The 25722-nt window shown below is 36.5% G+C and overlaps 1 protein-coding gene across 3 annotated transcripts in view; it reads left to right on the top strand.

Moving 5' to 3' along the window:
• The first annotated feature begins 230 nt into the window (after positions 1 to 230).
• MIPOL1 (mirror-image polydactyly 1) overlaps positions 231 to 25722 on the top strand; it is a 309506-nt gene continuing 284014 nt past the window's right edge. For 2 of the 3 annotated variants that reach the window (XM_060004659.1, XM_060004661.1), the window contains exon 1: positions 231 to 467. The gene's annotated coding sequence lies outside the window, so the exon portion shown is untranslated. Of the gene's footprint in view, positions 468 to 5361; positions 5385 to 25722 lie in introns of those variants that run through there. The other variant, XM_060004660.1, reaches the window with a different exon arrangement.

Genomic DNA, 25722 nt, shown 5'->3' with positions numbered 1-25722 from the left:
TTGTCTAGAGAATATTTTACTCTCACAGAATGCGTCCGTCGTCTCAGACCTGACAACCGTAGCGCCCTGCGTAGCAGCCGAGGGGAGACTACTAACACCGCCTTCTTACTTCCTGAAACTCCAGCGAAGACTTCCCAAGCTCGCTCAGTTGCCCAGAGCCCCGCCCCGCCCCACGTCCCTAGTGGTGCGGCACGCGCATGCCCGGTGCGCGTCGCCTGCCCCCGCCCGGCGCCTGCTCCGGCTTCTGCTCCCCTTGGGCCCCCTCGCGCGGCTGGCGGCTGGCTCCCTCCCCGGTCGCGGCCCGTGGGGACGTTCGCAGGCGAGCGCACCTTCCCGCACGGAAGAGCCCCGGCTGGGAGGATCCGAGTGAGCGTCGATTGGTTGACGTGGTGCCTGCGCGTCGGGCCTGAGAAAGTCTGGGCGAGCGCGCAGAGTCGGCTCCTGTGGCGGTGCGGGGCGCATCTCAGGTAAACGGGCAGGGTGGGAGGTTTGGGCGACCGGAGAAAAGGAGTGGGTTGAGGCCAGAGCTGGAATTTCCGGCCGTAGCCTCCTTGGAGAAGGGGCCGCGCAGAAACTGCACCCGGTGAAGGTTGGCCCCGTGCGGCCGGGAGTGATGGGGCTCCCTCGAAGGTCAGCATCGTGGGGTCCTCCGGTCTTCTTTCTGGGCGTGATTTCGGCATCTTCCCCTGTTTCCTGTTACAAGAGTTCTGCAGCTGAGCATATATTCAAGGGTGTAGGTTTTTGTTTGTTTGCTTTTCCCTTAAGAGGCGGTGAATTGGAGGGTTCAGGTCCTGGCTCAAGCTATGATTGACTCTGCCCTTGAGAGTCACTCATTCGCTTTGTATTTCAGGTCTCACACTTGTAAGTTTTGGCAAAGAATGTGTGCTTCTTTAGGCACGCTGAGCCATGCTGTACAAAGGTACTGTTAGAATTTTGGGGAGTTCACAATGTCTCTGGGCCCACATTTCGCTGACTGGAAGGTGACACCACCCGACAGTCATTTGTGAAGTACTTTAAGCTCCATGGATGAAAGGAACTGGATAAGCACAAGATAACAGCATTATTAGACAGGATGTCGTAGAAAGAAAAAACTTTCCACAAGAACAGGCTTTTTGAAAAGCTCCTTTGAACATTTTATGCAGATTAAATCACAGTGGTAGTAGACAAAGGTGAGCCAAAACAAAGGGCCAAACAAAACAACATTTTAAGGAGGTTTTTCTTTTTTTTTTTTTTTCCTTCCCCAGATAACTTTCACGATAACAAGTTACTGGCTTTTCAAAGTTTCTCTTTGGGATCTAGTGTGGAACTAACCTAAAATGACAGTTACATAAATGTGGGTATCCTGTGCAATAGTATACCAAGAGAATTAATTAAAACAAAGCTCCTTTCTATATAAGGTAACAGGAATTAAGATATCTCATTGGGGAGAGGTAATGATGGCAAATCCGAAAAGTGAACGAGAGATGTACACAATTTTCCTTCAAGGGCATAGAGTTTGTAGATATGTTTCTAGTGTGTTAATTATTAAAGCATAATAGACACAGAAAAGTGCATGAATCATAAGTGTACAGCTCATTGAATTTTCACAAAGTGTGCATATCCAAGAAAAAACATTACTTGCATCCTAGAAGCCTCACTTTGTGTCCCCTTTCCAAAGGTAACCATTATCTCAATTTCTGACATCATCAATGAATTTACTTATTATTGACTTTATATAAATAGAATCATACAGTTTATAGTCCTTTGTGTCTTACTTTTGCTCAATATTATATTCATGAGATTTATACAAGTTATGTAGCAGCATTCCATCCATTTTTGGGGTATTACCAGTAGGGCTGCTATGAACATTTTTTGTAAGTACTTTGGTGAACATATGTATACATTTCTGTTGGATGTATACCTACTGATGAAATGTCTATATTATAGGATACGCAAATATGTATTTCTGGTATACACTGCCAAAAAGTTGTTCAAGTTAGTTGTCAGTTAACACTCCTGTTATCAGTGTTTGAGAATTTTGGCTCCTGCACATGGTTGAAACATTTAGCATTGTCCTTTTCATTTTACCCATTCTGGTGGGTAGTGATATCACATTGGGGTTTTTCCCTAATTCCCATAATGACTAATGATATTTAACACCTCTTCATATGTCTACGTATTGGCCATTTGGATATCTCCATTGGCAGGGGTTATCAAATTTTCTGTAAAGGGCTGGATAGTTAATATAGGCAGTCTTGCTTTGAAGAGTTTCAGTTAAAGCAGTCCTAGCTAGGACTGCCTGTATTTTAGGCTTTGCAGGCCATATACAGTCTCTGTTGTATTTTCTTTCTTCCTTCTTTCCTTTTTTTTGCCTTCCTGTTTGCTTGCTTCCCTGCCTACCTTCCCTCCTTTCCTCCCTCCCATCCTCCCTCCCTCCCTCCCTCCCTCCCATCCTCCCTCCCTCCCTCCCATCCTCCCTCCCTCCCTCCCATCCTCCCTCCCTTTCTGTTTTCTTTAACTTCCTTCCTTCCTTCCTTCCTTCATTTCATCCTTTGCTAACCACTACTATGTTGAAAAATAACTGTTCATAAATGACCATTTGATCTTCTGCTCATTGTTGGTGACATCATTAGATGGGGCTATATTGGAAAAGTATAAATACATAATAGTACTAAGTAATGTGTGCTGTAGTGTCTTGGGGTTAAATTTCAAATCTCTAAACATACTTCCTTTGCTTTTTATCAGTTTTACCTTGAGAATAATTAGAGACCTATTTGAGACTTCTCTAAATTGTTCTATTGCTCCTACTATCTCCCATCCCTTTAAAGCTGACAAACAAAAAAGAGGTTAAGAAGCAAGAAAAGAAAGGAAATACAACCCTTTGTTGATTTGCATAAAAGGCTAAGAAAGAGATGAATATGCAGGCAGTTGTCGACACTGAGTAAAAGTATAAAAAAGCATACCTACTTTTTGCAATACTTTGAGTTGGATATTGTCTTTTGAGCGGTTCCATCATGAGATGGCTTGGTTGAAATTTATATCTACCCTATTGAGTATGCTCATAATATAGGAAGTAACAGTCAGTGGCTTGGGCCATGAAACTCAACTGTGGCACCCCTGCCCAAGTTGGAGATACTTTCTTCCTTAAATGCCCCATTGGGCTGTCCAGTTCATCTTCTCTTACTTTTGGTCCCCTGCCTTTCACTCAGCACCAAAAGTACCAAAAAAAAATTTGAAAATATGTTAACATTTTTAGCTAACACTTTCTTTTTCTTAGATGGCTTATAGAAGTGAACTTAGGTATATACTTAGATATATGCTAATACTAATGAGAGGCTTGGGGCAGTCTCCATCAATGTGATGTTTTCTTTAAGATGGATGATCTTGCTTGATTGTTATGCAGACACAGATTTAAGATAACCACTGGGCCCCAGTTTCCACCACCAGCCCACTAGGGTCCTTAAGCCTTTCTTATATAGAAATTTTGGATCCAGTTGTGCATTGATTTATGTGTGCATATATACACACACATATTTTGACTAATACAAATGCCTTTCTGCTTTATAATTGCCACACACAACAGTTGTACTTATATGCAATGTTTTCACTGCACTATTTGCACCAGAGTTTGAGTCATTACAAATTATTATGGCTGGTAAAGGGTTTATACTGGTGGAGGGGATTCTCCGACAAGTGAAAACCGCCTCCCACCCCTACCTGATATAGGAGCAAATAGGGTATTTATGTAGTAGAAATGTGTAATGATACTAGATCCTGACTGATGCTTCTGTGTTCATCAGGATATCTGTCAGTTCAGTTGTTGTCATTAGCTTCCTCGAGTACCTGCTCCCATGCACGTTGCCTTCATTGCGTGCATTGCCATTGTTGACCTCTGGGACTGTCCATATTCCAGGATTCCGGTGGGGACAAACCTTGCCCTTTCTGGTTGCAGTTTCTATTTTTAGATACTTCATTTAAGTTATACTTAATCTTGTTTACTTTGTTTAAGGTGAGACTATATTTCTCTGCTATGATCTATTATCTGTTGCTTTCATACTTTTTTTCCAGCAAATACCCTTATTACTAATATGTCTAGATACCTGGGACTGGGGATGGGCAGAGTATAGTTCAGTTTCATCTCACATGCCACCTACAGAGATAGCTTTAGGGTTTGATGAGAGAAAAAGATATCTTGCACAACATTATCCAATTCTGGCTGCTCTTGTTTGTACTATTATTCTCTCTTCCTTTTGAATTTATTGGATTTATTGGATTTTGAGACTGTTATAAAGAAAGGATAGTGTTGTTTTAGGGCATTAATTGCAAAAGGTATACGTTACAGTGCAAAGAGCACTGAGCATAAAAGAATGTGGGTGGTTTACTACCTGTCTGTGTTAACCCTTCCTGCAAGTCAGCTCTCTTTTGTAAAATGAGGCATTTTGACCAAGTATTTCTAATCCTTGGTAATCCTTTCCAAAAGACACAGTAGAGAAATACAGGATTTAGAATTTAAGCAACGCTTGAGGTCGTTTAGGCTGCCCTCTCAGTTTTTTCCAGCGAAAATATTAAGGCCTTGAGAGATTGTGTATAGTCCCATAGTTACTAGAATCTAGTTATAACTTTTTATTCCAGTTGCTTTTTCCATTATGCTGCTTATGATAGGCGGCCTTCTAAGATAACCCTGTATCTGTGTAGTCATAGTCTTGTGTAATCCCGTTCCCTTGACTGCAGACTAGACCTTGTATTAGAATATGGCGAAAGTGGTGAGATATCACTTATGAGATTAGATTATAAAAGACTATAATTTCCTTTTTTCTGGCGCACTCTTGTTGCTCACTTTGATGAAGCCAGCTGCCATATCATGAGTTGACCTATAGATAGCCTCACCCATCAAGGAATTGAGGGGAGCCTTTGGCCAGTAGCCTGTGCAGACCAACAACCCCCTAGGAACTGAATCCTGCCAACGACCACTGACAGAAGTTGGGAGATAGTGTCCGAGTTAAGCTTTGAGATGACTGTCGCCCTCGCTGACACTGTGGCCGCAACCTTGTGAGAGACTCTGAACTGAGAACCTAACTGAGCAGCACCCAATTCCTCAGAAACTGTGAGATGTGCATTGTTTTAAGCTGCTAAGTTTTGGGGTGGTTTATTAGGTAGCAATAGCTAACCAATAAAGTGCTCTTACTAATTTCAGAAAATTTTTAGTAAAAGGAATAATTCTCCTTGAAGTTTTTTATAAACATAGCTTCAATATGTTTTTATCATCGTAAACATATTTGAGGATATTATTTTTACCTTTGTGCAAAGAGAAATATTAACCATTATCTATTCTGTTTGTTTTAACTTAATTTCTAGGCATTTGTTTTTCTCAAAAACGGCAGCATAAAGAGATGATTACTTTGAAGGTTGGTTTGGTTTGGCGTTTCATTAAATTGGGTAATCATGGGACAAACTTACCACAGAACTGCTTTTGGCAATTGGTACGAGCACCTCTGATTCAGATATTGTCTGTATTGAAGGTCTTTTTAATTTAGATTTTATACTGCTTGGGATGTAGATAGCCAGGTAGTCTGCTCTTATTTATCTGCAGTTTTGCATTAGGGTGATTTGAGTATGTATACATATTATTTTGAGAATTGCCTTTAGTATCCCTTGATTTATAAGTTTTGGAAGCTACTAGAGTACAACAGGGATGATTTTACTGGAACCCTTGATCCTGAATCTTGTTTTATTTTTCGTTGGAGCTTACCAGCTTCTCATCTTCATAGTTTTATCCTGAGGTTTTTGCTACTGTGGAACAAGTTTTGAAAAACTGAAAAAATAAATAAGTGAGTATATAAATAAATAATATAGATCAGTTAACTTTTAAATATCTTTATTGTGAAATTCAATACATGTAAAAAAGAAGTATATAAATATATGTGGACAGTTCAATGAATAAATAAAAAGTTAATACCCATGTAACTACCATCAGATATTTTCAATTGAATAATCATTGAAATGATTGTATCTGGCTTTTGTATCTGGCTTTTTAAAAAATGTTGTATGAGTATGACTCTGTGTGTGTGTATGTGTGATGTAACTTCTGCAATTGATGGGTACAGTGCTTTATATGTGACTAGTAGGTGAAGTTTGTTAATGCTGTTGTTAAAATCTTCTCTTTCCTTACTGATTCGTGTGTGTGTGTGTGTGTGTGTGTGTACGTGCGCACACCTGTGCTTGATTGTCAGTTACTGACAATTTACTGTGTGTTAAATCTCGCTGTGTAATTTTGGATTCTATTTCTCCCTAGGAGTTTTCTGTCAATTTTCGACTTATTTATTTCGAAGTCATGTTATTAGGAGCATAGTCAACTTTCTAATTAGTCTATCTTCCTATGAATTGAACCTTTGTTCCATGAAGAAGTATTCCTTTTTAATCTCTAGTAATGCTGTTTGTTTTAATGTCTAATCTGATGTTTTAAAAACTATTTTGAAATAATTTTAGACTTCCTGAAAAGTTGCAAAAATAGTACAGATAGTTCCTGTAAACCTTTCACCCTTCTTCTAATGTTAACACAATGTATAATCGTAGTACAATTATCAAAACCAAGAAATTAATACTGTTAAAATACTAGTCGCTATACATTTTATCAATAGTATTCCCATTACAGTAGTGTTCTTTTTCTGTTCTAGGACTCAATCCAGATCCCACATTGTATTTAGTTGTCATGTTTCCTGAGTCTTCTCCAATCTGTGAACTATTTCTGATTTTGGTATAGCTGTATCAGCCTTCTTTTGATTAATGTGTACATAGAATTGGATTTTTAAAAATCCAGTGGGACATCTTTATCTTAAAATTGGAGCATTTGGTAGTTGGATCATTTCATCCATTCATATTTTGTATTATTCCATTTTTTACCGTCTTTTATTTCAGAAATTATACATGCTTTGTAATTCTTTTAGTGGCTATTGTAGAAACTGTAGAATCCTGGAATGAATGCTTTCAGACCTTTCTTTATGCATTTCCTCATGTGTATATATGTATCCAAACACACGGTTTTGGTTTGCTTCCTTTTTTATTTTCTTAATATAACAGTGGTCATACTGTATTATTTTACAACTACCTCTTTTCACTTATTAAGAAAATAATAAATGCATAACCATTATACACTCTTTCAAGCAACATAAATAAATAAAAAGTTAACAGCAAAACATTGCCCCAAATTCTATCACCCCAACAAAAATAGCCTTCATTAAAAACCAGGTGTACAGCATTCTATGTTTCTTTTCCTAAGAATACTCAATTAAAAAAAATAAAAAAGCCTAGCCATAGGCACATGTTTGTGAAATTTCACAGCACCAAGAATAAAAATAAAAAAAGAAAGAAATCGGAAGATTTCCAGAGAGAAAACCTAAAAAGAAAAAAGAATTGACTGTATCAGCGTCAGTCTTCTTGACCAGCAGTATGGCTAGTTAACAATCAGTGAAGTATGGGAGTTATAACAAAGATGTTTTCACACCTGAAAAGCCTCAGAAGTTGTGCTCTAGCAAAATAAAGAAGTGAAAGAAAGACCTGGAGTGTAGGAAATAGTCAGTTCAACCCAGGAAAACAGTGAAATGATGTCCTAGGAAGGACAGCTATATAGCAGGCCTAGAGAGCAGATGGTCCAGATTTGAGAGAAGCCTCCTCAGGAAGGAGGTTTCCAGGAAAGAGAGGATTAAGAGATCTTATATCCTCTGGGGCTGGAGTTTTCTCTGTGGAAGGTTTTTAAATGTATGAATTCAATTTCTTTAATAGATGTAGGGCTATTCTGGTTATCTATTCTTACTGAGTTAGCTTTGGTAGATTGTATCTTTCAAGGAGTTTGTCAAATTTATAGGTGTGAAGTTATTTGTAATATCCCCTTTTTATCTTTTTAATGTCTATGGGATTGTTTTAATATCCTCCTCTTCTTCCTGATATTGGCAATATATGTCATCTTTATTTTTATCTTGATCAGTCTGGCCAAGAGGGTATCAATTTCATTGCTCTTTTCAAAGAACCAGCTTTTGGTTTCATTGATTTTTCTATGTTGATTTCACATTTTCAGTTTCATTGAGTTTTGCTCTTTACCATTTCTATCCTTCTGTTTACTCCGAGTTTAATTTTCTCTTAATTTTTCATTTTTTTTAAAGGCAGAAGCTTAAGTACTAATGAGAGGCTGTCCTCCCCACCCTTTTTAAAAAATTTTTATGGGAATACAGTTGACTTACAATGTTGTATTAGTTTTAGGCGCACAGCAAAGTAAATCAGTTATCCATATACATATATCCACTCTTTTTTTTTTTAGATTCTTTTCCCATATAGGCCGTTACAGAGTATTGAATAGAGTTCCCTGTGCTATACAGCAGGTTCTTATTAGTTATCTATTTTATATATAGTAGTGTGTATATGTCAGTTCCAATCTCCCAGTTTATCCCTACCCCCACTTATCCCCCCGTAACCATAAGTTTGTTTTCTACATCCATGACTCTGCTTCTGTTTTGTAAATAAGTTCATTTGTACTTTTTAAAAAATATATTTATTTATTTGGCTGCACCAGGTCTTAGTTGCAGCACGTGGGATCTTCGTCACTGCATGCAGGTTCTTCAGTTGTGACATGTGGGGTCTTTAGTTGCATGGCATGTGGGATCTTTTTAGTTGTGGCATGGGAACTCTTAGTTGTGGCATGTGGGATCTAGTTCCCTGCCCAGGGATCGAACCTGGGCCGCCTGCATTGGAAGTGTGGAGTCTTAGCCACTGGACCACCAGGGAAGTCCCTGTACCCTTCTTTTTTAGATTCCACATGTAAGCGATATCATATGATACTTGTCTTTCTGTGTCTGACTTACTTCACTCAGTATGATAATCTCTAGGTCCGTCCATGTTGCTGCAAATGACATTATTTTGTTCTTTTTTTATGGCTGAGTAATATTCCATTGTATATACGTGCCACATCTCTGTATCCATTCCTCTGTTAATGGATATTTAGGTTGGTTCCTGGCTGTTGTAAATAGTGCTGCAGTGAACAGGGGGGTACATGCATCTTTTCGAATTATGGTTTTCTTATACGCCAAGGAGTGGGATTGCTGGGTCATATGATAGTTCTATTTTTAGTTTTTTAAGGAACCTACATACTGTTCTCCATAGTGGCTGCACCAATTTACATTCCCACCAACATTTGCAAATGAAGCAACTGACAAGGGATTAATCTCCAAAATATACAAACAACTCATGCAGCTCAATATCAAAAAAACAAATAACCCAATCAGAAAATGGGCAGAAGATCTAAATAGACATTTCTCCGCAGAAGACATATATATGACCAAAAAGCACATGAAAAGATGCTCAACATCACTAAGTATTAGAGAAATGCAAGTGAAAACTACAGTGAGGGATCACATCACACTGGTCAGAATGGCCATCATCAAAAAATCTATAAACAATAAATGCTGAAGAGGATGTGGAGAGAAGGGAACCCTCCTCTCTTTTTTAATACATGTGTTTAATATTATAAATTCCTTCTAAGCACTGATCTAGCCATATCCCACAAATTTTCGTTATGTTGTGTTTCCATTTTTATACAGTTTGAAATATTTAAAAATTTCCCTTTACTCTTCCTTTTGAACCATGTGTTATTTAGAAGTGTTTGGGGATTCTTGAGATACCTTTTTGTTAATGATTTCTAGTTTATTTTGTGGTAAGATAACATCATTTGTATGATTTCAGTTCTTATCCATGTGTTGAGGTCTTTTTTTATGGACCAGAATAGGGTCTTTTTTTGGTAAATGTGCCATGTGTACTTGAAAAGATTGTGTATTCTCCTATGCTGGGTGGAGCTGTCTATAAATATCAAATAGGTCAAGTTGGTTGATAATGCTGAGTCCTCTCTATCTTTGCTGATTTTCTGAGTACTTCTCTGAATTACTAAGAGAGGTATGGTGAAGTTTCCAGCTGTAATCACAGATTTGCCTGTTGTTCCTTTCATCAATTTTCGCCTCTTGTATTTTGACATTTTGTTGTGAAGTGCTTACATATTTAGGATTATTTATGTCTTGTAAGTGATTTAAACCCTTCAATGTCCTTAGTCCTGGTAATGTTTCTTGTTTCACTTTGTCTAATATTAATATAGCCACTTCGCTTTCTTTTGATTAGTATTTGCTTGTTTTTTTCACTGTGCTCTATGATCCTAAATAATATATAGTTAGGAAAGGGTAATTTGTAGGATATTTTCATTTTGTGTTGACAGGGTTCAGAACACACTACCCCAAAATATGATACCTTGTCATATTGAATATTTTAAAGCTGAAGGATTTTGAGAAATGGCAGGTGCAGGAAGGACTCTCAGACCTCCCCTTTCCTCACTGAAGCAGGTCATAAGACCCTCATGTGAGAGGTGCCTTCCCTCTATCTGGAGGAAAGGAACATCCTTATCTTCAAAGATGGAGGATACCAAAAGGAATCTGAAACGAACAGGCCTTGCTAAGTTTTCACCAGTTTACTACCCTTGGCTCATACCCTTTTGTCCTAAAACGTTTTTCCATGACTTTCCACTCTTCATCATAAACCTAGTGTAAAAATGCTCGGGCTTGTTTTCTTCACATCTTCATTTCCTTTTGAAGGCTTCCATGTCATGTAAAACTTATATTAAATAAACTTGTCTGCTTTTCTCTTGTTAATCTGTCTTTGTCAGTTTACTATTCAGGCCCAGCCAGGGATCCCAAGAGGATCAAGGAAAAGTTTTTCACCCCTACAGTGTGCATTTTGTTATTTATGTATTTATTTTAAATAATGTTTTGATTTTAGGAAGTAATGTCTTACCAAGTATGACCTAAGAGCATGTAATTTTATGTTAAGATACAAGGATATAAGTGTTCATAACATAATTAGAAAAAAATTGCATTATTGCTCTACTTCTTGGAAGGAATTTGAATGGTAATTTCTTACAGATACTATTTGTATTTGGGTGTTGAAATGCTGTTTTGCATTGTCTCAATCATATACATAAAACCTAAAGTTTTTAAAAACATTTAAATTCATTTTTTAAAATGGCATTTTCTGAAGTATGGCAGACCTCTTCTTTAAGCAGCATGTCTTGAAACTAATACTCTTATTATCTTTTAAATTTAATGTAAATTGAAGCTATTTCCTTAATTTATGTCAAACAGCTTGTTACCAGCATGGAAGCTGCAGATATTGTGGGATATAGCTTAAGATCTCCCAAAGTAGAACATTTTATTCAGTGGCATGAGCTGGCACAGTGGGCAAGATTATTCTAATTCATTTGGGTAGGTGAACTGTAACTTAGGAAGTTCATATACAAAAACTCACTGTCTGAGTTTCCTTGTGATTCTTTACTGGTTAAGAAACTCAGCTTAGGATTTCAGTGGCTTAGTTTCTATTGACTTTATTTCTTGCAGGTGATTAATTTTCATTTTAGTTTAAATTAAAAACTTCATACCCATCTTTAAAATGCCTATATTTTTGTTTGTTAGCCATTTTAGAAGTAAAATCTCATTTAAAATATTTTGTCATATGATTAATAGCTGGTTCTGGAAGCTTTTGGTCTACATGTAAATATACCTTAAAAATTAGAGAAATTAATTATTTTCTTCACTGAAGTTTTTTGGAATCATTTTTCTTCTAAAACATGCTCTTAATTTTAGGAATTACTTTATGAAAAACAAAAGACTGTATATTTGCCTGTCAGTGGATAAAAATTTAGACTACTCTTTAACATTGCCACATTTAATATTAATGAGATTTTTAAAAGCTGCCAAAATGATTTTCCTTCTAGTGATATTCATAACAGGAAACAATGATATTGCCATCCAATGGAATATTAAACAACCATTGAAGTGGTCTGAAGAAAAATGCTTATGATATAATATTGTGAAAAAGGTCAAGTATGTGTAGACATTGGTTGCACATATATAAATATGTAAAACAAAAGTGGTAAAGAAAACACACTAAGATTTTAAGAGTATTTCATATTTTGGTGGTGAATGTAAGCGATGATCTTTTTTTCTTTCTTCCTACTTTTGTTTTAGTGTATTCTGGATTATTTTCTATGGGATATGGTCATTTGGGCACTGCCTAGAATTTCTATCTCTAATTTTTTTTTCTATCAGTGATTTCTACCAAATCAAGAATCCAGCATCATTTGACATTACTATTGGATTTGCTCTGAGTTCTAATGATTATAGTTGATTGTAACGAGTGTATTTGTTTTAAGAATATAAAGATTTTTAAGCCCTTTGAAATTTTCTAAATGAGTTGTGAAAAATTTTTAAAGTAATTATTTTAGAACAGTAATTATTTTTAAAAGTAAGTAATTATTTAGAAGTAATTATTTAGTAATTATTTAGAAGTAATTATTTATTCCCTTCTCTAGCATTTGTCTGGACTTCATTTTTTTAGCTGATTTTTGTGTGTTGTCCATATTCTCTTTAGTTTATTTTACTTTATTTTTTTAATTTAAAAAAAATATTTTTGGCCATGTGGCGTGTCTTGTGGGCTTTTAGTTCCCCAACAGGGATGGAACCTGGGCCCTTGGAAGTGAGAGTGCAGAGTCCTAACCACTGGACCGCCAGGGAATTTCCTGGACTTTGTTTTTATTTTGTCCATATTGTGTCTTCCCTACTGAACTTCGACTGTTTTCAGTTTGTCCTCAATGTACAAGAAACTTTGTCCAAATGTTTTGAGAGTTCATAAGGCTTTGACTTCTCCAGCCCCTTCACTTTAGGCCTTGTTGAGGACCTTTACTTGCTGTGAACATACCTGCTGCTTATAGAGATTCTTGTGGCTCTCAGATACCTCTTTGCTCCCTGTTGTTCCCCTCTCCTCTTTCCTGCACAGATGTTGGATATCATGCAGGTCTTATAGTTGTTGCTGTTGTATTTTTGTGTTTACCTAGTTTTGTGTTTGATATTTTGTTTATGGGTTTGTTTTTGCTATCCTGGTCTCTCTGTTTTTGTGGAGATATTTGGGAACATTCGAAAATTATGCAGCTTCTACCATGGTCTTCCCAGAATGTTCTTGCCTTTTGCACAAAGTTAAATTTATTCAGTTTAAATGGTTGTCTTTTTTGAAGATATATTCTGCTAAAATGTTCTTTATTTTATAAAATAATAGCCTAGCAACAATTTTTGTTTTGGAAATTTTACTAGTTTGTGAAATGTAGAATTTTTAGTGACTACTTATTTCCTTAGTTCCCTAGAACAGAAAAAATAAGTGACTTGCCAAAGCCTACAGCATTAATAAGTGACAGTATCAGTGTCTAAATATTCATTTTATGACTCGCAATAATCAGCCTTAAACTAGTTATAGGAAGTGACTGAGTGAGAGTGAACTCTGTTTAGAAAGTGTTTTATCCTTCAGCTAATATGTGGCTATGCTGAGTTAGGATACTCTTCTGAATAGTATGAGAAATAACTCTTCTAGGGAGAGTGGAGATATGCCTTTTGGCAGACTCCTGATCATCAGGAACACAATATCCAGTTGATTCATGACTGTGATCCCTCTTTTATTTTAAATTTGTTCTGTAAGAGAGGCTAAAAATGTCTCTGAACATAGGTGGTATGAGAGCTGGAAAACTCACAAGACACATGTATTAGTTTCCTATTGCTGCTGCAACAGCTGTAACAAATCACCACAAATCTAGTGGCTTCAAACAACACAAATTTATTATCTTACAGTTCTGGAGGTTAGAAATCTGAAATGATTCCCACTGTGCTAAAGTGATGTTAGTAGGACTGTGTTCCTTTGTAGACTCTCTAAGGGAGGTTCTCTTTTCTTGTCTTTTCCTGCTTTAGAGGCAGTCTGCTTTTCAACTTTATGGTACATTTCCCCAAGGAGGTGATCAGTTAACATTTTATAGTCTGTTCATGTTTTTGGTTCTTTGAACTTTTTTAGTACAGTTTATTTCATTTAACCAGCACACAGCCACTGTCTACTATGTCTCCCCATATCTGGGGTTTGGAAATGGAGCTGAACAGGTATATCCAAGGTCTAAAAAAATGAAATGTGTGTGAGAGGGAGAGTGAGTGTATTTTCAGAAGAGGGGATGGGGTGAGCTTGCAGTTAAAGAGTTTCAGGTACCATAGAATCACTGTTGACATTTGTTGGTACCTAATACAAGTTTATTTCTCACCCATACAGAGTTTGGCTTAGAGATCGAGGTTCCTTCTATATTGTGAGGCCACCATCTCAAATGTGGTTTTCAAGGTTGTTGCAGGAGGGGAAGAGAAGGCTAGGGGATCTCATAGAATATCTTTAAGGATGAGTTGTGAAATTGGCTTGTATCTCTTCTGCCTACACTGCTTTGGCTACAACTCAGTTACATGACTCAAATGTAAAGAAGACTAGGAAGGGACTTTTCTGGTGGTACAGTGGTAAAGAATCTGCCTGCCATTGCAGGGGACACGGGTTCAATCCCTGGTCCAGGAACATCCCACATGCTGTGGAGGAACTAAGTCTGTGCACCGCAACTACTGAGCCCACGCATCCTGGAGCCCATGCTCCACCACAAGAGAAGCCACCGCAATGAGAAGTCCGTGCACCGCAACCAAGAGTAGCCCCCACTCGCTGCGATTAGAGGAAGCCCACGCGTGGCAATGAATACCCAACGGAGCGAAGAATAAATAAATAAAATAAATAAATTAAAAAAAAAAAAGGGCGGCTAAGAAATGCAGTTTTCCTGTACATTCAGGAACAGGAATTGCTATGGTTTATAATCCAACCAGTCTGGGGTTTGCAAGGGGAGAAGATAAAAAATTAAATGATGGTTAGATCTTGTTATGAACTGAATGTTTATGTCTCCTTCAAATTCATATGTTGAAACCTTTGGTGTGCCAGGTGGGGACTTAGGGGGTAATTAGGATTCAATAGGTCATGAGGGCAGAACCCCCATGAATGGGATTAGTTCCCTTACAGGAGTCACTAGAGAGACTTCCCTGGTGGTCCAGTGGTTAGGAATTTGTCTTCCAGAACAGGCGACTCGGGTTCAATCCCTGGTCACGGGACTAAGATCCCACATTCTGCAGGGCAACCAAGCCCACCTGCCACAACTACTGAGCCCGCACGCTCTAGAGCCCCCATGCCACAGCTAGAGAGCCCGTGTGCCACAGCTACTGAGCCCACGCCACAACTGCTGAGTCTGCATGCTCTGGAGCCCACACGCCGCAACGAAGACCCCGCACGCGTACCGCAACTAAGATGCAACACAGCCAAATGAATAATTAATTTTTTTAAAAGTTTCAGCTTAAATCCTCCAAATGAGCTGACGTTAAAAAAAAAAAAAAGTCACTAGAGAGTTTGCTTCCCAGCTCTGTTCTCTGCCATGTGAGAGTACAATGAGAAGTTGGTAGTCTGCAACTCAAAAGAGGACTCTCACCAGAACTCGACCATGCTGGCACTGTTATCTCAGACTTCCAGCCTCTAGAACTGTGAGAAGTAAATTTCTGTTGTTTGTGAGCCATCCAGTCTGTGGTATTTTTGTTAGAGCAGCCCAAATGGACTAAGACAGATCTCATCTCTTTTCCTGACCCAGTAGGATTTTTGTCCTGCCTTTTACCCCATGGCACTTGCAGCTTGGGTTATTGCTCCTGATTTCTGTGTTGGTGGGACAGACAAGAATTGTTCTAATGCAACATGGGGGAGGTTAGAGCCAGGCACATTTTTCTCTCACCTCTCCTTTCTGCATCATCAGTGTCTGCTGTTCACCCAAGGCTATAGTCCTCCTCTTCCCCAGTCCTCTTTCAAAGCAGCTGACACCTGGATTTCTTGATGTTTTTGGTTGGTTCCTCAGGTCCATGATTCCCTCTCACTTTTCAAGTTTTTCAAGGTTGATTTTGGGGGAGAGAGCCAGCAATCTTTATAGTTTGCTGTCTTGACCCTTTCTAGTTTCTGAATAACTGGAAGCCTTCCTAATTTCTGAATAAAACATCCTTAGGAGGGACTTCCCTCGTGGCGCAGTGGTTAAGAATCCACCTGCCAATGCAGGGGACACGGGTTTGAGCCCTGGTCCAGGAAGATCCCACATACCACGGAGCAACTAAGCCCATGGACCACAACTACTGAGCCTGCGCGACACAAATACTGAGCCCATGCATCACAACTACTGAGCCTGCACTCTAGAGCCCACGAGCCACAACTACTGAAGCCTGTGCGCCTAGAGCCTGTGTTCCACAACATGAGAAGACACCGCAATGAGAAGCCTGCGCACCACAACGAAGAGTAGCCCCCGCTCGCCGCAACTAGAGAAAGCCCACGCACAGCAACGCAGCCAAAAATAAATAAATTTATAAAAAATCATCCTTAGGGATCATACCTTCTTGTCTTAACTGAGAAGGAAACAGTTTCATTTCTTGTCCTTATAAATAGAGTAAACAATTTATTCCTTGCATCTAGGCAAGAGGGTAATTTTGATAAACCAGTAACTTTTCCTGTGGAAAAGCTTATCAGATGATAGTGACCAAGGATAGCAGAAAACTTTGTGTTGGGTTATTTGTGGATATGATTCTTGTTTTAGCAAGTGGATTCTCTTTCTTCCAACTGTTGATACTATCCTTGCCCACCCACTCAGGTCAGGTTGAAGATCTGAAATAATAATTTAAAAGCCCGTTTATCAAAGCAAGTTCATTGCTTCAAATTTTTAGTCTCTTATGATATCCAAAAGGTAGAAAAATTTAAAACAATTTGATTTGATAAAATAAGCACCCTGACCAATAAAGAAAAGTTATAAGATTGAAAATGTTGTTAAAATTCCCCAAAATAAGCCAACAGTCTCATAAAAAAGTCTTTATGTTGGATTGTTCATTTAAAATATATGTACTCTTCTGCTAGGTGCTGTGCTCAATAGGCACCAGAGATATGAATTAGTGTAGTATTAAATCCTTAGGCATTATTAAAAGATTAAGGTTTGCCAACCCTATTATTCATATGAATTAACATCACAGAGTAGTGGACTAAGCAACAATTTTAATTAAATTGACAACATAAAGAGAAATACACTTAAATTCTATAATGAGTTTATACAGAGATGTGGAAATGAGTGTTAGATTTGTAATTACTACTGGTTGTATACCTCTTCATGCCTGGTGCCTGTTTTTAATCAGCTTTTATATTAAGTTAAATTTATATACATTGCATCATGATTCAGAAATAATTGAGTTTGATTTGAGTTTAGTTACATTAATGATTAGAATGTTTTTATACTTTTAAAATATGTGTATTTAAAGTAGTTATTAAAGGGGGAATTTTTCATAGTCTTTATAGGCTGCTGTAACATGTAAGTTTTGCATCAAAATTTTAAAAATATAAAAATTTTTTATTATGTTATTTAATAGTGGGGAAAGGTCAAAAAAGTGTTTAGAAACCTTGCTTGTGTTTTGACCTTAGGAACTTTGAAGAGCACTTTACATTAGTATTTGCCTACAGAATATTACTCCATACTTGTATGTTTGTGTAGTGACTTTTGTCACAATACACTTTTGTGTATCTTATTCTCTTCTTTAAAGGAACAGTGAGTTCTAAGTTTTTTCTTTGCAAAATCAATTGTTACTGTTCTTTTTTCCTACAGAAAAGTTCATTAGAAGATATTGAGGAAATCCCGAATATTCATAAATATCACTGATCACATGCAAAATGTTGGCTAGAATATTGATTAGGAAAAAACTTGTAATTACTTGTTATGAGTGAAAGGTGGGCTTTTTAAAAGTCAGTTTTGTTAGGTTTGCTGTGAAAGTAGTTAAAAGGACTGAAACAGAGGTGCTAGAAATGTTTGTCTATTTTTCCACTAGGTGGCGACGTATACTTATTATTTCTCTAGCAAACAAGGCCATTTATCTGATGAGGTAATACTAAGGTTAAACTTCGGTAACCCGTATATTAATAGAAATAAATAATAAATAACTAAAGGTAAAATATAACTTTATTCCTTATATATAAAAATGTTATTTGCCAGTCATCTGTGGAGAATGTGTAATTTTGATTTTTTTGGTAGGTTTGCTAATTCTGATGGTCTCTTAATGGCCAAAAATATTTTAAAAATTCAGAATGCAGAAATTATCTTAAATGGCTTCCACTTAATGATTTTCCAGAATAACTAAAGTTCTGCATTTCCTTTGGTATAAACATACCGACTGATGCCTGTGGTATGCTTAATGTTCAGACTAGTATTGATCTCTCGTAGATGTTTCTGCTCCTACTAGTTCAGTTGATTTATTTACATACCAAGAATGACTTGTGTTTGTCCCCAAACCTGTTTATACCAGTTGTATCTGTGTCATATAATTTAAATCAATCTAGATGAGCTAATGGAAATATCTTTATAAAAAGTGTTCTTCCTGTGAAAGCTAAGGTGATGTTTAGCAACGGTCAGGTGAATGGCTAAAAAAATTTACTATCAAAGTAGGTGTGAGAAAGCTGTGGAGAAAACCTAGATTATGCACTTGTTTATGAGGCAGAAAAATGCTTGGAATCCTGTAAATTCTGTACAAAAGTTGCTTTTATTTAACAGAGCGATTACACATGGACAAGTTTCACATTTTGATGCTTATAACTGAGAGATAACTCTCCACAAAATCTTTGTTGAAGATGCTGAATGTCCTGGATGAAAGTTATTTAAAGTTAAAGCATTTACTTAAGTGCTTAGTAATTTGAAGTTTGTTTCTCTCTTAATATTACTTTCTTGCTATAGTTCATATGCTTGTTTTAACTGATTATACTTAGAGGAAATCTAAATAAAAATTATTAGTAGAAAACAAAATGTATTTAGATAGAAGAAAATTAATACTTTATCAAAGGCTCCAGAAAGATAGTTTAGCAAATAACATAGCCTTTTTCAGTCTTGTTGTTGAGTAAATGTAATGATTTTTATCTTTTTATGATTCCAGATTTTATGATTTGTTGCTGAATTGTTTTTTTTAGCCAAAAGGTTGAATTTTGGTCCCTAGGTTCTCTGGCCTCTTCATGTTTAACTAGCAAGGGATTGTCTTCCTCCACATATACAAGACGGGCAATTTTTGTTCAGTAGTGAGTTAGTTCCTCTCTAATAGGAGTTTCTCTTCCCCACTGTAATCCTCTGAGAGCAATTTCATTACTAAGGAAAGGTAGAAGATTTTTTGACTAGGAGTCAGAAGGTCTGACTAGGAGTCAGAAGGTTTTAGTCCTAGAATTTCGGCCCTAGAACAATAAATATTTGCTCAGTACAGAAATGAATGAGTAGCTTTGCTCCATATTAGTTGTGAGACTCTAACCTGGTCAATTAACTTCTCTTAGAACCTTATCTATAAAACGTGATTTTATTAATTCAACACACACTTCTTCAGTGTTATGAGTGAGGCACAACAATGAGAAATATAAGCCTCCTTTCAATCAGATTGCTTAATTGAGAGGAACACATAAGTAAATAATATGCACTTTGACAAGTGCTTTGATGAAGTTATGTATAGCTAGGACTGGACAGAGGCAAGTGGATAGCCCCTTTAAACCTGTAGATATTGTTTGGACATTTACTTAGTGGGGGTAGGGAAAACTGATTTTATTATCTTGGAATTATTATACAGAACAGTAAAACATTAACTTTCACTAGTTGAAGAAAACATTTCTGAAAAAGATTTTGCAAAATATTTTTCAGTGTTCTGTAGCTCTTCTTTTCACTTCCGAACCAACAGTTTCTTGGGAAGCATATTTATGAGTTTCAAAATTGGATAAAGTAGGTCACCAGAAAAGGGCCATTTGAGTTTTAACTCAGTACAACTGCATATATAGTAGGTCTTGTCAAGGAATGTTATAAAATTTCCAGAGAAGAGTGACATACAGAAACCTTAATTAACTGACATCATACTTCTCATTCATTCCAATGAGGTTTTAGTGGCCTTCATAGCCATTCACTCTGCCCTTCAATCCTAACTGGCTTGCCTGCATTCAGTTTGAATAGAATTGGCACTTCATAATTTTAAGTTTTCCAGTCCATGGCCATAGTAAATATCTCCATTTACTTAGGTTTCCTTTATATCTCTCAATAACCTTGTATTATTTTCTCCCTCGGGGTTTTGCATTGTTGTAATGGCAGGGACCTTAAGTAGACGTTGAAAGAAGTGTGAATAGCCAAGATTCTTGATTTGTTCCAGTATAAAGGGAACAATTTTTAATGTTTCACCATTCTTAGAGGATTTTTTTCTTGCTTGTTGTTTAAGACACCTGTTATCAGATTATTATATTTTTAGAATGCAAAGAGTTTTTTTTAAAAAATTCGTGTTGAATTTTACCAGATGCTTCATTTATAGATGTTTATCTATCCTTTGATGTTAGTAATGAATGCATTAATTTCTTTTCAAATATTGAATAAATCTATAATGAGATAAACACAACTTAGTCACAGTACATGATTGCTTTTCCTATATTGTTGGTTTCTGCTTACTAATATTTTGTTTATAATTTTTACATCTGTGTTCACTAACGAGGTTTGCCTCTTTCTTATACTATTCTTGGATGGGTTTGGTATCAAGATTTCTGCTGTCCTTGTAAGATTTTGCTGTCTTTTACTTGCTGATAATTTTAAAGTAAGATTGAAATAATTCCACATAAGATTGGAATCATAATAATTTCTGAAATACGTTACTTCCCAGGAATATTTTCCACTCCTGATTAATTTCTTGGAAAATTATAGAATTAGTCAGGTATTTTATATCTACTGAGTCAGTTTTGGAAATTATTTTTTTCTGGGTATTTGCTGCATCTAAATTTTCAAATATGTTGCCATAAAGATGTTAATAATATTCTTCTTTTTTTTGAAACATAGCTGATTTACAATGTTGTGTTATACATATATATTATTAATCCTGATATTGATTGTTTTTGTATTTTCTCCTTTCTTCTTGATCAGTTTTACAGGAGTTGTCAAGTTTTTTACTCTCTTCAAAGAACCAACTTTTGGCTTTGTTAATTCTCTCAGTGATATGTTTATTTCCTATTTAATTTCTGCTCTTAATTCTTTCCTTCTAATGTCTTTGAGCATATTGTGCTTTAGTGCTAATTCCTATTGATAGATTCTTAGGTCAAACTCATTAATTTTCAGTCTCCTTTCCTAATATGTGTATTTTAAGATATAAAGTTGCCTCCAAGTAGTACTTAAGTTGTATCTCACAAGTTTTGCTTTGTGGAATTTGTTATTGTAGGGTTCAAAATATTTTATAAATGTAATCATGATTTTTTCGTTGACTTATTTATTAATTTCTGAACATATGGGAACTTTATTGATTTCTGAATATGTGAGAATTTAAATTTCTAAACATAGGATTTTCTTTTTGTTATCTGTATCTAACCTTATATTGTGATTAAAGAAGATGCTGTATCAAGTTTTTTTCTTGTACTATTTTTTAAAAATATTTATTTATTTATTTAGGCTGCACCAGGTCTTAGTTGTGGCATGCGGACTTCTTAGTTGTGGCTTGTGAACTCTTAGTTGTGGCATGCATGTGGGATCTAGTTCCCCGACCAGGGTTAGAACCCGGGCCCCTTGCATTGGGAGCATGGAGTCTTACCCACTGGACCAGCAGGGAAGTCCCTCTATCAAGCTTTAATTCTCTGAAATTTGATTCTACTTGCTCCCGGAATATCGTCAGTATTATATGTACTTAACAAGAGTGTGTATTCTGGATGTTAGGTAGAGTATTAATTTATGTTCAGATTTGTTAGGTCAAGTTTGTTAGTGACATTTGTAAATCTTCCATATTCTTGCTGAGTTTTTGGTCTTGTTCCATCATTGTGGATTTATCCACTTTCTCCTGAAAGTTCTGTTAGTTTCTGTGTTACATATGTAGAGGCTATGTTGTTAGGCTTGTATACATTTAGAATTTTTATTTCCTTGCAAATTGAAACTTATTATGAAGGGACCCCCTTTCTGCCTTAAAATCAATTTTGCCTCATATTATAGCAGCTTAAGGTCTTTTGCTTAATTTTATATGGTATATCTTTTTACATCATTTTGTTGTTGTTCAACTTTTCTGATCCCTTTCATTTTGGGTGAGTCTGTTGTAAACATAAAGATAGATTATAAAAAATCAAGTCTGACAATTTCTATTTAACTTTACATTTTAAATTATTATGTAATGACTTCTTTTTCATTTGGTGTCTGTTCCTATGAATTTTTTTTATTGTGGTGAAGTGTAGGGATTCCCTGGTGGTCCAGTGGTTAGGATTCGATGGTTTCACTGCCGAGGCCCCGGGTTCAGTCCCCGGTCAGGGAACTAAGATCCCACAAGACATGCGACCAAAAAAAAAGTGTGCATAACATAAGATTTTTATCATTTTAACCATTTTTAAGTGGACAATATAGTGGCATGGACTGCATTCACAGTGTTCCCCTTTACCACTATCCATCTCTATAACTTTTTCCTTGTTCCAAACAGAACCTTTATACTCACTGAACAGTAATTCGTTATTTTTCCGTCCCCCAGCCCCTGGTAATCACTGTTCTACTTTCTTTCTCTATGAATTTGAATATTCTAGGTATCTTGTATAAGTGGAACCATACAGTATTTGTCCTTTTGTGTCTGGCTTATTTCACTTAGCATAATATTTTCAAGATTCAACCATGTTGTAGCCTGTATCAGGATTTCATTCCTTTTTAAGACTGAATAATATTCTCGTGTATCAATGTTATAGTCTAGCAGTTTTGATCATATTGTGTTTTACATTTAAGTCTGTGATCTGTTTTGAGTTAATTTTTGTGAAAGATATACAGTCTAGACTCAGTTTTTGCATGTGGATGTCCAGTTGTTGCAGTACCACTTGTTGAAAAGACTGTTCTTTCTCCATTGAATTGTCTTTAGTCCTTTGTCAGAGATCAGTTGACTCTGTTTACGTGGGTCTATTTCTGGGCCCATTTTCATTGACTTGTTTGTCTCTGCTTTTATTAATACCACACTGTCTTGATTACAATAGCTTTATATTGAGTCTTGAAATTGTGTAGTGTCAATATTCTGACTTCGTTCTTCTCCTTCAGTATTGTGTTGGCTCTTCTGGATCTTTTGTCTCTAAATTTTAGAATTAGTTTATTAGTATCAACAACAAAACTTGCTCAGGTTTTGATTGGAATCACATTGAATCTATAGATCAAGTTGGGAAGAACTGATATTTTGACAATATTGAGTCTTTTCCACGTGCATGTAATATCTATCCATTTATTTAGATCTTTGATTTTTTTTTAACCACAGTTTTGTAGTTTTCCTCATATAGATCTTATCCATACTTTGTTAGATTTATGCCTAATTTCAAATACAGTTGTTCATTTCTGGTGTATTTGGTCTTATGTTTCTTCTAAAAATTTTATAGATTTACTGCCTTTTTTTTTTTTTTTTGACCACGCCATGAGGCATGTGAGATCTTAGCTCCCTGACCAGGGATAGAGCCCGCTCCCCCTGCGTTGGGAGTACAGAGTCTTAACCACTGGATCACCAGGGAAGTCCCTACTGCTTTCATTTAGATCTATGACCCATTTTAATTAATCTCTGCAAATAATGTAAAGTTTAGTTTATGATTTTCTTTTCTTTTAAACATCTGGGCATTCCAACAGTGCTTATTGAAAATTAGCCTTTCTTGAATTGTTTCTGCACCTTTGGTAGGTAGAGATCAAGTGGTCATGTTTATTTGGGTTTATCTCTGGACTCCCTAGTTTGTTCCTTCGATTTAGGTACCTTTCTCTTTGCTGATACCATGCTATCACCATTACTTTAGCTTTATAGTAAATCTTGAAGTTGGGTAGTGTGCTTTTTCGAGCTTTGTTCTTTCTCTTAAAAATTGTTTTAGCAATTCTCATTCCTTTGAGTTTTCATTTAATTTTTGGAATCACTTGGTATCTGTAAAATATCCTACTGTGATTTTGATTGGTATTGCATAACATGTATTGATTACTTTGGGGGAGAATTGGTATCTTTACTATGTTGAATCTTCTTTCACGATTGTGATATGCCTCACCATTTATTTAGACCTTGATTTCTTTCATCAGTGTTTGTTTTCAGCACATAGATCCTGTATTACCTAAATTTCTTTTAGCTATTATATATGGTATTATTTCTTTAATTTCCTTTTCAAATTGTTCCTTGCTTGTGTACAAAAATATGATTGATTTTTGTGTGTTGACCTTATATCTTGCAATCTGGTAAAACTCATGTATTCTAAGAGTGTGTGTGTGTGTGTGTGTGTGTGTGTGTAGACTTCCTGGGATCTTCTTCATGGATAATCATGTTGTCTACAACTCTGGTTAAGACTTCTAGTACTTTGATGAATAAGAGAGGTGAGAGTGGACATCCTTGCTTTGTTTCTGAGCTTGGGGAAAAGTTCCAGTCTCTCACCATTAAGTATGATGTTAGCTTTAGGATTTTTGTAGATGCCATTTGTTAAGTGGAGAAAGTTTCTTTTATTCATAGTTTGCTGAGAGTTTTCCTATATTTTAGGATGCACTTTTTCTGCATCTTTTCATATGACCGTGGTTTTTATTGTTTAGACTCTTACTGTGGTGGATTACATTGATTGAGTTTTCAATATTGGACTAACTTGAAAAGTCTTTATTTCGCTTTTGTTTTTGAAACATGTTTTTCCAACTGTAGAATTCTAGATCCACAGTTTTTTCCTTCAGTATTTTAAAGACGGTGCCCCACTGTCTTCTGCTTTGCATTGTTTTTGGCAAGAAATCTGATGTCATCTTTGTCTTTGTTCTCACTATGTAACATGTCCTTTTTTCTCTGACTGCTTTTTAATGTTTTGTCCCTCACACTGGTTTTGAACAGTTTAATTAATTATCATGTGCTATCATGTAGTTCTCTTCTGGTTTTTGCTGCTTGGAGTTTCTTGAACTTCCTGGATCTGTGGGTTTATAGTTTTCATATACTTTGGGTACTGTTTCTTTGCATGTCAAAAAATTCTGTTTTATTCTTTTAAAGGTTGGTATTCTTGTTGGTTTTCCCTTGGAGGCAGTTATGTTGTTTAAACACGAATTACAAACTCTGAATTTCAACATTGCATTAACTGCTATCTGTTTAGTTCTCAATCTTTCACATGCTACTTTTTTTCTCTTAGCCTCATTCTCTGCTGTGCCAGTATAGTTTGGTGGTCCACCAAGGATTTAGTAGCACTTATCAGATTTGGAGGCTTACAATTTTTGTATTTTCCTTGTTTCTGAGGATCGTTCCCTTAATTTTCCACTGTTTTCCTTATCTTGGGCTTTGTTCCCTAATACCTCTGTTGCCCTTGCTGCCTGTTGTTTGGGGAATACACTCAGCAAAAGTTTAAGGAATAAAACAGCAGAGTCTTTCAAGGGTAGACCTCTTCTGTCATGTTTTTTTGTTTTTTTGGTGGACATGCTGCGTTTTTTCCTGAGCATGCCCAGTTTTGTGGTCCATCAGAGATTTGAGCAGAGTTTATACTCAGATTTTGGTTTTTACTGTCTGATTCTCTTGTAGCCAGTCTTACCCATAGATTTCCAGTTGGTCTTCTAGTCCTGATCTCTGTCCTCTGCCATCTTAAGCCAGCTGTGATCATTGTTCTGTTGAGGTGGTTGTGAAGATTGGGGAATTTTCTTTCTTTCTGACTTCCTTCCTTCCTTCCTTCCTTCCTTCCTTCCTTCCTTTCTTTCTTTTCTTTCATTTTGGCTGCGTTGGGTCTTCATTGCTGTGTACGGGCTTTCTCTAGTTTTGGCGAGCAGGGGCTACTCTTTGTTGTGGTGCGTGGGCTTCTCAT

Source organism: Delphinus delphis, chromosome 2 (genome assembly GCF_949987515.2).
Source record: "Delphinus delphis chromosome 2, mDelDel1.2, whole genome shotgun sequence".
Taxonomy (NCBI): Eukaryota; Metazoa; Chordata; class Mammalia; order Artiodactyla; family Delphinidae; genus Delphinus; species Delphinus delphis.
The sequence above is the reverse complement of the archived record's forward strand: the minus strand, read 5'-3'. Positions and strand labels throughout refer to the sequence as shown.